Below are 13,300 nucleotides of genomic sequence, written 5' to 3'. Positions count from 1 at the left end.
TTAAAACAAAGCAGTGAATTAATTAATTACTGCATCTTGGTGTTGCTATTACATCAGAGATATAAAACCAGAGCCTTACTATGTAAATATTCAGTGATATAATGGCAAATAAAAGCATATCTCTTCAAGTAGATCCATGGTTTCATTTGAATTTAATTGCTTTATTGCCAAGTGGTAAGAACCACTCAACTTATTATATAAGTGGCTTTTAATCATCATGACAGCAAATATTTCACCGACTTTATTTTATAAGCTATCTGGGATTTTCCCAGGATATGTACACTTACATAAACTGTAAAACTGTGGGGTTTGGGGGCTTGTTTTGTTTGGTTTGGCATGGGTTTTTTTTTTCCATTCATTTATTCAATATTTATTGTTATTATTAAATTCAGTTAATGTTCATTGGTAGCTGATTCTGCACTTTTGAGTCAGTGAGAACTTTGTCACTGAATTCAGTGATAAAAAATTAAGTGTCCACAGCTCCAGCTGGAAGTATGGTGGTTTTGTTGCTGAGCACCTTTCAAAATCAGGTCATTAGACTGGTGGTATCTGGAGTTCCAGATGTTATATAGACAAACCCTTTGACAGGGTCAGTAAGAATGAGATAACTTTGCATTTTCAGTAATTCAATCTTTCTTCTTTGGACTTACTTATTTTTCACTAGTTTAGCTGTGTCTTCTACTGTATCTGTCTTTTTAAGAAGTCTTTGGAAAGAATTGTAAGGACCATGTTACACAAAGGTCACAAAAAAACCTGGGGTTTATTTTATCTATATTCAGAATATCCACTATGAAGTAGTTCATATATACACATGTCTACCCGCAGTGAGGTACCTATAGAAAAAGCCTAGAGTCAGATAAATCTAAGTGAATGTTTGATATAAAGCTTTTCTGCTAGTTTTGAATTTCTCTGTAACTGCCAGATTTTGAATGCAGCTCTTGGAGGTCTGCTCATACTGTTTGTCTAAATCAGGGGTTTGTATCTAGTTTTTGAGGTGTTATCATTCCACACCAGTATGGAGATACCTTCTTTTCAAAGCATTGAGACCTATATACTTGATAGGGGCTTTTTTTTTTTTTTTTCTTCCATGAATACCTCTACTTTATTATTGGAAAGGTGAAAAAGTGGAAAGAGTGCTTAGCCCTCTGCAGTTGATAGGATACTCTCAAAAATAAAATCATGGCCTGCTCAGCTACTTCAGACTATCTCTGCAGCTCTGATTTCTCATTTGATTATTCTGTCATGTAAGATGTAGAGATATGGAGATTTCTTGGTCATCTAGTCCAGTCTGGTTCTCCCCTAAATACTACATCATACTTTAAACTTTGAAAAACCCAAACATGTTCAATCCAAAACCCTATAGTTGCTTTCCTCCCCTTACTCTCACTAATATGTCATTCTAAAATCTCATTCTTTTGATGTCTAAAAACATTTTTTACTGACTTCCAGTCTGCATTTTCACATAGACAAGTGTGCCTTTTTTTGGTTTTATATGTGTTGCCTTTTATCATTTTCACAATTTACAAACACTGGGGTTTTATAGACACAAAATCTTGTCCTTCACAGCCTTCCAATTTGCTAAGCTAAATTAACCAGATTATTTGGTCCAGACTTTTATTAACTAATTTTAGGCACTTAAGTGAGACTAGTCACTTTAAGAATACTCCTCCATGTTCAATAAAAACAGAGAGACACTTCAAAAGGTTTTTATGTATTTTTATGCATCTCCTAGATATTGTCAGGATCGCAGCCAACTGATTGTAGTCCTGAAGTTACAGAAAATATGTCTGAGTCTTCTGATCTCTTAAATTAAGCTTGTAGTGCTCCTGAGAATTTGTATCTCTTCTCTGTTTTTCTCCCAAATTCAACTTATTCCTGCTTATGTATCTGTCACCAGAGTAATATTTCAGTGGAAACTACTGTACTTACCAATGCAGAGAGAACTCTTCTTCTCAGCAGAAGAGAATAGAAGCAGAAAAGTGAATGAAAGAATAGAGGCTGGTAAAAAAAGGCATGTTGAACTACTTGCAGAGGTATGTTAAACAGCAGGTATTATAACCTATTACATCTAGTGTTATGTGCATTCATGCTATATGTAATAACAGTAAACTGTTACCTAAGTAAATGAACTCCAAGGGCCAATTTTTTGTAAGCTACTAAACATGATATCAGATCTAAAGATCTTCAATATCTAAAGATCTAAATATCTCCATTCTTGGAGATATTCAAAAGCCGTTTGGACATGGCCTTGTGCAGTCAGCTCTAAGTGGCCCTTAGAACAAGATGACCTCTAGAAGTGCCTTCCAAGGTCAACCATTCTGTGATTCTATAATCTGACTTTAACACCTATTAATAACAATTTAAAGGTGATTATTTATCTTAGAAGATGTTATGTCTTGAATGCCGATTGGTCTCATTTTGCACTAATTGCTTGTTTCTGGGTGGTCCAGGTAGACACTATATATTTCAGAAATCACTGACCTTCATTTTGCTTTCCATGGTGAGATTGAAAACCTTGAGGAAGAGATTTTTCAGTCTGAGAACCAATTCAAAGCCCTGAGTGAAGAAGCAAGTAAAAAGGAAAATGATTACAAGAATTATAACAAAGATTTTGCTAACAAAATAAAATGTCTGGAGGTAAGTTCTGTTGTTCTTTTTATCAACCTTGGGAAGATCTCTGATGGATGAATTGGCAATGTTTGTTGCACCTTGTTGCAGCTATGCTCATTGGAGTTATGTTAAAATGTATTCCATGTCAGTAACTGTTTCAAGAAAATTTTGTGCTTTTCAGGTTGGCCTGGTTTCTTCTTGTGGGTTTGTTTTTGGGTTTTGGGGGGGTTGTTGTTTTGTGTGGTTTTTTTTTTTTTTTTAATAATGCTCACAAGAACTTAAAACGTTCAGGTTGAGACACTGTGTCCTGGGTTTAACAGTAGCAGTCATTTTTCTCCTTCTTGGTAGCTGGTGCAGTGCTGTGTTTTGACTTTCGGCCTGGGAACAGAGCTGGTAACAATAATGTTTTGGTTTGGCCAAGGACTTTGTGAGCCTCATGCTCTGCCAGGGAGGAGGGGAATCTGGGAGGAAGCAGAGGCAGGACACCTGACCCAAACTGACCAAAGAGGTATTCCATACCACAGCACGTCATGCCCAGGATGTAACTCGCAGTTACCCAGAAGGGCTAGGAGACTGCAGGGTTGGAGGAGGTATGGGTCGGTGCTTGGTTGGGCTGGGGAGGGAGTTACCGGTTGGCTGGTGGTGAGATGTTGTGTTCTCTTCCCTTGTTATTTCCCTTATCTTTATTATTCTTGATGGCAGCAGTAGTGATTTGTGTTATACCTTAGTTATTAAACTGTTCTTATCTCAACCCGTGGGAGTTGCATTCTTTTCAATTTTCCTCTCCATCCCTCTGGGAGTAGGGGGAGGGCAAGAAAGGGGGGAGTGAGTGAAAAAGCTGTCTGGCTGGGTTTAAACCACAACACACTGTAATCATTAAACAACCATATATGTATATGCACTTATATATTCATGTACCTATGGGCATCTATGTCAAAAGAATAGAGAGCAGGTGTTTCTCAGAAGGGGTGACTCCAATTTTAGAATAAAAATTTGTGCAGGGCCAGATTCAGTTGTGAGATAAATCCTATTTAGCTTTGGAGTGAGCCTTTCAGTGTGTAACCTATTAATGTAGAATGTGTTTCATCATATTCTCAAAAACATTCTGGTTTTGAGTAAACAGGCCAGCAGTCATGGCAATATGACAGCTTGATTTTAGACCCTGGTCAAGGTCTCCTCTGAATTGCTATTGTAAATCTATCATGGTGACTGGTGGTGTGCAAGGTGTAACCCAGGGCTACTTAGTGTCAACATTCTTTAAAACACTGATGAGCTTTCTTTACCAAAGAAAGTAGGGTGCTGAAATGCTGTATATGAATTTCTCAGAGCTGTCAAGGTTTTCTAGCACTTCTCTGGTCTTTGGGATATAGTATATGCTCTATCCCCAGGAAACTGCTGGACTCTTGTTCAACAGTCTGATTTGAGATAGGATAAATCAAATGTCAGGAGTGTAAGAAATATCCTCTTTGTATGTCTGACCTTAGAAAGGCAGATTTACAGAAGGCCTTGAGGATTTTTCTCATTTTGCTCATTAGTGAGAGGTTATGCTCCCACATTATGCAAGATAGTTATGGTCATGTAACTGCTCAGGCTTCCCTATAAATCTGAAGGCTGAGACTGTCCCTGCTAAGTAAGCAGCTGTGCTGGGTTCATTCTCATGCTCTTTCTGGCAGTTAAGCTATGCAGTATATGCAAAAGAAATGCTAAATATACCTTGATACTTTTTCTCTGTCTTTTATTAATATAGTCCATTCTAAAAGAGTTTTTCCCCCATCTAAAACAGTGCTGGTAAAACTGCTATGGGAGAGTTGCCCTTTCCTTTGTGGCCTGGACAGAGACAGGCTGAAAAGGTGATTGTAACTCTTTGTTTTCATTTAGTGACACACTCTGAGATATTCTCCTTTGTTAGCTGTTTCCTAATTTGCTTTCATTTCCTACCATTTTGATGAAGCAATTCGTGTTACTTTTTTTTTTTTTTTCTTCCCAGTTTTCTTTCTGGAGCTTTTAGTATTTTCATGCACTTGCTCTTCACTATTTTTATCTGCAAAATGATTCCCTCTGAATGCTCTCTCATGAAGGTGGCCTGGGTAAGAGGAATAAATTCCTTTACAAGAGTCATGTCAGTTTAGGTTGCTTTGTTTGGAGTACCATGATGATGCATGAGATCAAAGGAGTACACAGAAATGGGACTCAGATCACCTTTCCTTCTCTGCCTTCTTCACATACCTGTTTCTACTAAGGAAATAATTTCTTCTGCTCTTCTGCATATTTTCCAGGGTTTTTTTCTTTCTTTTTAGCCACTCTTCTGCTACAGCCCTTTAAAAAAAAACAAAAAACAATAAATATATAAATGAACCTATAATAAGGTTCATGAGCTGTATTTCTATACTTGGAGGTTTTCTGATAATTCTAGTCTTTGATCACTGAAGTGATACCTGACTTCAAAGCCTGAGAAGGACTAAAAATGTATAGTGCTGCATTTGACATTACTGTCCTGTAGAGAAGTGAGTTCAGAGTCATGGTGTTACTTCACAGCCTGGGCTTCAATGCATTTCTTTGTATGGCTTTAGTTCCTGGATATCATCTTGTCCCTCTCTTAATATTTTTCTTCAAGTCTCCCAGTCTATGTGGGTTGTTCCTGTTCTCCATTTCTGTGTCTTCACCTATTGCTGCAGAAGAGTACACATGTATTTTTCCAGTGAAAGTCCTTTAACTAGTGTCTTGTGTTTTATTGGCCCTAAGATGATGTTCCACTGTGCTGAAAAATGCATATATATCAAATTAGATTTGTTTTGTTTTAAAAACAAAGGTCAGATATTTTTTAAAGGTAAGGAAGGAGACAGAGAAAGATTAAAAGGTACAGTGTTTTAGTCATGTTTAGGTGATGATCTGCTTAGTCTTTAAGAGCTAATTCTTTTTCTCCATACTGATGTAAGAGTACAAATATTCCCAGGCTGGTAAGTCTGTGCAGCCCTGCTGTAGGGTGATGTAGGTTTCCGACCCTAACTGTTCTATGATTCTATGATGTACAGCTCAGATCCAGAACCATTGCAGTTAATACAATGTATTAACTACATTTAATATAATATATTAAACAAACATTAGTATGATTGAAAAAATATGCCTATGGCTGGGCATGGAGCAATAATATGAGACAGGCCAAGCTACAAAATGACATGGTAATAGGAAAGGACATGTAGCATAATGTGAAAACACTCCATGTTTGTCATAAGACAATGAAATATTTATTTTGCTTCACTGATGGGTCAGCAGAATCAAATGCCTAACATATGAATGCTACCATCAGAAAATTAAAATCTCAGGCAACAATAGGGAAGGAAGTAATTGGCAAGCCTACCTAGAGAACTCTGATACCTTTGGATCATCTGAGTCTAATGAAATTCACCTGCAGGTAGTGAAGCTGCTGAAGCAATTTCAGAACTGCTCATGATTGTATTTAATTGAACACCAAGAATAGGTAAGAGAAGCTTAAATCAACTTCATTTCCCAAAATAGCTGTACTGGGTAAGACAAAATGTTGGTCCTGCCAGTATCCTGTCTTCTATAGTGATCAATAGTCTTGCTTGAAGAAGTAATGTAAGAACAGCCAAATATAGAATGACCCTTCTTCTGTATAATCTCCATGACAAATGAAGTGTCAGGAACTTCTTTGGATGGAGATGGTATCTGCATTTAATAGCTTTTGATGGAATTTTGTGCCTATGCTGGATCTTCAGTGCAATATTCTGCTATCACTGATTGATTCTTTTAGCTCACATATGCATTTAGCCTCCATAAACCTATAGCATATCATTTATTTAATAAAGACAGTAGTTTTCTTTTGTTTGAAACCTACTATCTCAAAAGTTTATTGGCATCTTGCTATTCTTGTGTTATGAGAAACAGTGAGTAACTGTTGTCTTCTCATTTTCTCCAGCAAAGGTGTGTGGATTTTATATACCTTTATTGTATGTCCCTTCAGTTGCTGCTTTTTCAGGCTAAGAATCCCAGGTACAAAACCAGTTGGAAACATCATCAGAGATAATAGTTACCCATGCTTTACTGACAAAATAAAATAAGGGTCCCTGTTAGATTGTGAGAGGTCTGCTTTCACTGGAATTTGTCTGTTTTTTCCTTATTGACTCAGGTGATTGATAATGTACAGCGACTGCTTAACATAACTGTACATGATAAACATTATAAGAGTGGGAGTGCCCTCTGCAGGGCAGAACTAGACTTCAGAGTTATTTTTGCAAGTTGGAGAAGTAATTTGAGTGAAAAAAGGTTTTAGTAATAATCATCATTATCATCCGTATTTTTCTGTTTAGGTGGAAAGAGTTGTCTGTACAGTTCTATCACGAGTCAGATATTTATGATAAATAGAACTAAAGCTGAAAAGTTGAACATAAGTCAACAAAGATTTGTTGTACTGAAAAAGGCAATCCTCAAACCAGTTTGTGTAGAAAGGCCGATACCCTGGCAAGGTTTATGGTGTATGTTCTCTACTCTAGCTGGTTTTGGTAGGACACAGCTGGAATACAGAGTCTGGTATTGATCACCTAATTTAAAGGAGGATATGGGTTATTCTGAGACCCAAGAGGAGTTCAGTAAAGATGATCAAAAAACAGTTGAAGAAATTCACAGCTTTTCCAAGACATGTCAGTAAGCACCAAATAAATAAAACTTCTTAGCAAGATATAAGCCTTTCTCTCTGTCTACTTGTTGAGACAAATAACAGGGAATGGAATAGATTTAACTTAAGAGAAAGGCTTTAAAAAGCACTGACAGCACAAATAATAAACCCAGGGAATCAGTTGTCTGAGTCATGGTAGCACTGCCACTGGGGTTTTTAAGGACAAATTAAACATCTGTGTGGACTTTTAGGTCTAATTGATTCTGCTGTAGGGCATAGAGAAGGACTAAGATGACCTCTTGGGATCACTTTCAGTATTTTTTTCTCTGTTTTGTTTTGTTCTCCCTCGCACCCCCCCCCAGATATGTTAAAATATTAATGCATTAAATGTTGTTTAGATAGATTGTTGATTAATATTTAGTTTCATTAAAGAATTACATAAAAAATGCAACTGAAAATCTACTTAAAAAAGAACAAGAATTAAACACAAGCAAGCTAACATTGGAAGAAGCCCAGACAGAAACAGAAGAGAAGCATTCAAAATGTGAAGACCTGAACAAATCCTTTTTAGGTAAGTATTAAGTATCTCCTCTACATTGTGGAGCTTTCTCTTGTTTCCAAAAACAGTGTGCCATAACCGTATGTCTGCCTATGGCTTTGGTGAACTGTGAAACACATATAAATTGAGTTCTTACCAACAACTGGAATCTATAGGCCTGGCCATAACAGGAAAATAAACCATTTAAGAAAAAAATAAGAGTGACTTAAACAAGTCACTAATAGAATCTAATTTTATTTGTAACACTTTAATGTTTAATCATAACATCATCTAAAAACCATAGAATGGTTTGGGTTGGAAGAGACCTTAAAGATCATCCTGTTCCAATCCCCCTGCCACAGGCAGGGGCACCCTCCACTAAACCAGGCTGATCAAAGCCCCATCCAACCTGGCCTTGGACACTGCCAGGGACTGGGCAGCCACAGCTTCTTTGTGCAACCCTTTCTCTGCCTTGTAGAAAAGAAAGATGAAGAAGTACGAGCCACAAGAGCCATTCAGCAGTCAATCAAAACTCCTGGGAAGCTCAAGAAGGACATGATAATAACTTATTGTAGTACTTCTGCAGAGTTTCTACCACCAGATTTATTTCCTCCTGGTAAAGACCAGCCACCCATGGAGACTGGGACCAGGGAAGACAGGCTGGAACCTTACCTTCCTCTCTGTTGCTATGCTCCCATCTGGAGGGTGGCTGAGACTTCAGCTCAGCCTATAACCCAGAATTTATATCAAGCTGCCCTTCTGCTTGATTTTGCATTCCTTAGACACTTGAGCAAGTCAAAAAGAAGCTGGTGAACTGGGGGCATTTGTAAACCTGCTTCAGTTCAGGTTCTTGCTACTGCAAAGGCAGGAATTTCTGCTACTTTAGTAACTCATATTTGAAAAACTTTTCTGTAGCATTGCCTCTTTACCTGTATTTCTCATTTCTGACGTAAGGCATTCAATCAGCACCAGTGTGAAGAGAATAAAAATGGTATAGCTGTAGGGGTAGTTACAATAGTTCAAAATGACTGAAGCTGGGCTGTACATCCCAGGCTAACAATCAGATTGCTTTTCCTTCCTGTTTCTTTGCCAGAACAAAAATTTATGGGGGAAAGGAACATATTTACACCTTCTGCTGCTACTAGGAAGAATTAAAGTGTCTCTAGTTACTGAGAAGCATAGGACAAGATGAATAAACTACATAAAGCAATCTTATGAGGCTGGTCAGATGCAGGCTTCATGCCCCAGTGGTCTGTTTAGAAAAGGGAGACCTGTTTCTCCAACCATATTAGAATAGAAATAGCACAACAAAACAGTTGTGTACACTTGAGCCTCAGGTGACAGAAAAATTATGCTCTTGCCATTGGTTGACCCCGCAGCAGAAAGGTCACTTCATGTCAGAGCTGATTCATTTCTTGTGGACCGTAAGCAATTGATTCCCCACTCTGTGTCTCTTTCTCCTCACTGGTAAGAGGGCTGTCTCAGATGGCACTTTGAAATCTCACAATGAAAGCTGCCACATAACAAAAACTCTTTTCACTTTATTTAATTACAAAATCCTATATAAAAATCTGTTATCAGTGAAGAGTTTATTATTAACAGCTGGAGCTGAAGAATAAATTGTGAATGAAGAATGATGCTGCAGTCAGCCAGTTGAAAAATCACACAAAGACTATGAAGCTCCTAGAACGAGACATCTATGAGATCAACAGGAAAACTGACATTGTGTACACTGAGAACTGCAGGTTCAAATTAGTGAGTATATTCAAGCTTGACAGTGCTCCTTCTCAGAGTATTCATTTTTCATTTCGCAGAGAACTGGCCATGGAAGATGATAAAACATAGACATTGCAAGGCAAACCTGGCCTTTTAAGTGAATGTGGGGGTGCTTCATTTGTAAGGAAGCAAAGAGGAATATCCAAGGGCAAGGCATCTACCTGAGGCATAATCAATATACTATACCTGCTGCACTGAGGCACGGATTGTAGGAAAAGGCCCTCCTGCTTGTGTGAAGAGGCCCAAGATGAGCAAGAGATGTAGAATAGGCCTCTGCAATTTGGAATTGAAAATATGGCTTTTTAAAATATTCCATATACCTTTCAGGCCCTAGGCTATCAGAGTAGTAGAATCTCCTTCCCTGTAAAATACATGAAGCAAAAATGGTCTTAGTGCCTGCTGTTATCAGGCAGCAATCCAGACCCGGACTCATGTTTGTGCAGCCACATGGACTATATTTCTGAGATGATCTGAACCCTGTGCACTGTTTGCTCCTGCAAGCACAGAGCTCTGCTGCTGCAAGGGCAGATGCCAGAGTCTATGTCTGCTAGCACTGCAGGTGCTACATACCAGATACTCTGCAGCTCTATCGGATTATACCCTTATGAAAAAAAAAGGCTTCCCTGCAGGAAGAAAACTCATGGTTATGCTACAAGGACCCCTCTTCTCATGTTCAATTCACTAAGAGAAGCTGAGGTGCTCTGATTTTCCGACACCTATATTGCACCAGGGAATGCTCTTTACTGTGCCTGACATGGGCCATCTGACACGTTTCAGCCAAACCTGGGACACAACCAGGTGGGTACTCGTAGGACTGATCCAATGTAAATGAGTCCATCCTATTCTGGGCGAATGAGTAAGGAAGAGTTTCCCTGTTGGCATACACCCTGTCCTGCTCTGGCTGTTCCCAGTATCCTCATCCATTCTGTTTGGTACCACAAACATAGCTGGCTTGTGTTGAATTTGGCAACTGTTAAAATTTGTTAAAGATGAAATGAATGATGTTGTAGAAAGAAAACGTGTCCAGAGGAATACATTAACCTTTGTATTTCCATAAGCTAATATTCAGATTATTCTTCTTGATCTCTCTAGAAACAGTAAAACTGTTTGGAAATGATTGGCAAGTGTTCGGTAATAATTATTTTTTTTCCCCCCAGCGCACTGCACAGATGGAAGAAGATATTTTTGCAGTGAATTCTGAAGCAGAAAAACACAAGTCAGCAATAGGCAAAATCCTGAAAGGCATGCCAGTGCTTCACGGTAACATATTAGTAACTATTTTGAAACAAAAGAGTTACATGGTTTGAAGAATATCCTTCAGTCCTTTTGTCTTATTTTTGGCACAGCAATTTACCACATTTTAACTGCTAGCTCTGTTGAAGATCATCTTCAGAAAGAGGAGAGCTTTACTCAAAATGTAAATTCCAGTTTTCTATTGTGCTGGTTTGCTTAAATATATTTTGCATGCCATATTAAAAAAGTGAAATTGCATTTTGCAACTAAGCCATTACAGTCTTTGAAGTCATACAGGGCAAGGTGTTAAACCTATGTTTTCCAGCATTTTAAGAAAGTTCTGGCTATAAAAATAATTTTTCCTGGTATTTTTCCTTTTGCTGGTCTTATATTCAAGCCTTTCTTAAACTTGTACCTGGTAACACTCTTGCTGCTCTACATTTAGTTCATTGGCCTGTAATATTTTTCCAGTTGGGGATGGCCAAGGATGGCCTTCATTTTGAACAGGAATTAAAGCAAATAATCATGTAAGAAAGTTTTTCACCAGTTAGAAAAGCAAAACTTTGGGTTTTCTTATGCAAGGATTGGTTAGTTGATGAAAAACCTCTTGCAGAGCTACAGGTCTGGTGGCCAGCCAGGCTGTGGGAAACCGAAACAGGGTTCTTGACATTTTGTAAGGTTCTGGTGGGGTGTTTATGTTTGGTTTGGGAGAGGGTTTTTTGTTGCTGTTATGATTTTTTTTTGGGGGGGGGGTCCTTTGTGAAAAAAGAAAAATTCTGTTCTGTGTCATTACAGGAATTTCTGAAGGATGAGCAGGAACTACTGAACACAGTGACAGCTCTAACAACAGAAATTCAGCAGCGAGATGAAAAGATTGGTGATATTAATAGCAGGCTGCAAAATAAGCTGGAAGGACTGGATTCTCTGCTTGTCCTAAAATCTAAACTGGATGATCACAATAAAATAGACTAAACTTTTTCTTTTCCACTTTCTTTTTCTTTTTTTTTTTCTTTTTGTTGTTTTTTTTTTTTTTTAAATCCCAGAACGTGTTAATTCTCACCACTTTGCAATAGAGACCCTGTATCCAATCACCGTGCTGCAGATTGAGATCTAGTGGTACATTTATTAGCACATTGTATCCAATCACCATGCTGCAGATTCAGATCTAGTGGTACATTTATTAGCAGAACTAGACATGCTTTATAACAGCCTGGATATTATCATCTTTTATCTCCACTTTGTAATGGATTGTGATAATAACAGTGAGGGAGCTGTAAAACAGTCTGAGCATCATTGATCTTTCCAGAACTTTTTTTTGTGTTTGCTTTTCCACAAAGGATACATAAAACTAGCAGACCTTCAACTTCCACAGCTTGTGGTTGCATGGGTATTGTTGTAGGACTATATGATAATTAATGTTTATGTTCTCTAGAATTTTACACAGAATCATAGAATAGTGTCCTGGTTTAAACCCAGGCCATAAATCAGAACCATGCAGCCTACTCCCTCCCCCCAGCCCTTTCTTCCCCCCCTCTCCCAGGGGGATGGGGAGAAGAAGTGAAAAGAATGTAACTCCCATGGGTTGAGATAACAACAGTTTAGTAACTAAGGTGTAACACAAACCACTACTGCTACCACCAATAATAATAATGATAAGGGAAAAGGGAAGAGAATACAACACCCCACCACCCGCAGACCAATACCTCACCCCACCCAGCAGTGATCTAGCCTTTCCGGGTAACTCTCAGTTACCTCCTGGGCATGACGTGCTGTGGTATGGAATACCTCTTTGGCTAGTTTGGGTCAGGTGTCCTGTCTCTGCTTCCTCCCAACTTCCCCTCCTCCCTGGCAGAGCATGAGACTCAGAAAGTCCTTGGTCAGAGTAAACATTACTGAGCAGTAACTAAAACCAGTGGTGTTATCAGTGCTGTTCCCAGGCTGAAAGTCAAAACCACAGCACTGCACTGTTGGAGAAGTTGCACAGAAGGAGAGAAAATGACTGTTACTGCTGAACCCAGAACAAACAGTTTGGGTTGGAAGGGATCCACAAAGCTCATCTAGTCCAACCCCCCTGCAATGAGCAGGGACATCTTCATCTAGATCAGGTTGCCCAGACCTACATACAGCCTGGTCTTAAATGTCTCCAGGGATGGTGCATCCACCGCCTCTCTGGGCAACCTGTACAGGAGTTTGCCACCCTCATTGTAAAGAATTTCTTCCTTGCATCCAGCCTGAATCCCTCATCTTTTAGTTTAAAACCATCACCCCTCATCCTATCACAACAGGCCCTGCTAAAAAGCCTCTCCTCATCTTTCTTATAGGCCCCTTTTGAGAACTGAAAGGCTGCAATTAGGTTTCCCCGACAAGGGCAATTTGGATTGCCCTTTCCATTTAAACAAACAGTATTCTATTCTCTGGTCTTGGAGAGGGGGGATACTACACAGGGGCCCTAGGTATATACAAATCACTTGCTTTGGAGCCTGCTTTTAACTCAAATGCTATAGATACAG

The 13,300-nt window shown here is 38.8% G+C and overlaps 1 long non-coding RNA gene across 2 annotated transcripts; it reads left to right on the top strand.

Moving 5' to 3' along the window:
- The first annotated feature begins 471 nt into the window (after window positions 1-471).
- Window positions 472-11,818, top strand: LOC133224578 (uncharacterized). 2 transcript variants are annotated; one of them, XR_009728884.1, is made up of 5 exons: window positions 472-2,033; window positions 2,506-2,637; window positions 7,676-9,536; window positions 10,715-10,817; window positions 11,586-11,818. It is a non-coding gene; the product is annotated as an uncharacterized LOC133224578 (long non-coding RNA). The 2 variants fall into 2 exon arrangements; XR_009728885.1 differs by lacking the exon at window positions 2,506-2,637 and having other exon boundaries at window positions 856-872; window positions 7,265-9,536.
- Window positions 11,819-13,300: the final 1,482 nt, after the last annotated feature.

Source organism: Neopsephotus bourkii, unplaced genomic scaffold (assembly GCF_033783945.1).
Source record: "Neopsephotus bourkii isolate Nb327-2 ecotype Australia unplaced genomic scaffold, CSIRO-AGI_Nbou_v1 NB_1707, whole genome shotgun sequence".
Taxonomy (NCBI): domain Eukaryota; kingdom Metazoa; phylum Chordata; class Aves; order Psittaciformes; family Psittacidae; genus Neopsephotus; species Neopsephotus bourkii.
This window is presented reverse-complemented; position numbering and strand designations above follow the sequence as displayed.